Below are 407 nucleotides of genomic sequence, written 5' to 3'. Positions count from 1 at the left end.
CGCCCCGTCCTTCCGTGCCCCATGTTACCCCCGTGCCCCCATGCAGCCCCACCTTGGAGCAGCAGCTCCGTCGCCCCAGGGCCCCCCCCAGCCCCAGCACCCGCCGCAGAGCCATGGTGGGGACAGCCAGCGCCCGGCCAGGGCCAGGATCAGGATCAGGACGCTGCCCTCCCCCTGCCCCACTGGCCCTTCCCTTCCAGTCCCCTCCCACCACCCGCCGCAGACGCCGTCACGTTAAGGTGGCTCCAGCTGACGGGGCCGTGGGGCTGGGACACGGGTCCTCTCCCAGCCAGGGGGCCCTGTGCCTCCAGCACCCATGCTGGGAGTCCCCATGCCCGGCCAGGTGTCCCCACAGCTGACCAGGTGTCACCATACCCGGCCTTATCCCCACATGTCCACCCAGGTGT

Source organism: Aptenodytes forsteri, unplaced genomic scaffold, assembly GCF_000699145.1.
Source record: "Aptenodytes forsteri isolate BGI_AS27 unplaced genomic scaffold, ASM69914v1 Scaffold1933, whole genome shotgun sequence".
In the NCBI taxonomy this organism is placed as follows: domain Eukaryota; kingdom Metazoa; phylum Chordata; class Aves; order Sphenisciformes; family Spheniscidae; genus Aptenodytes; species Aptenodytes forsteri.
Note: the sequence above shows the minus strand (reverse complement) of the source record.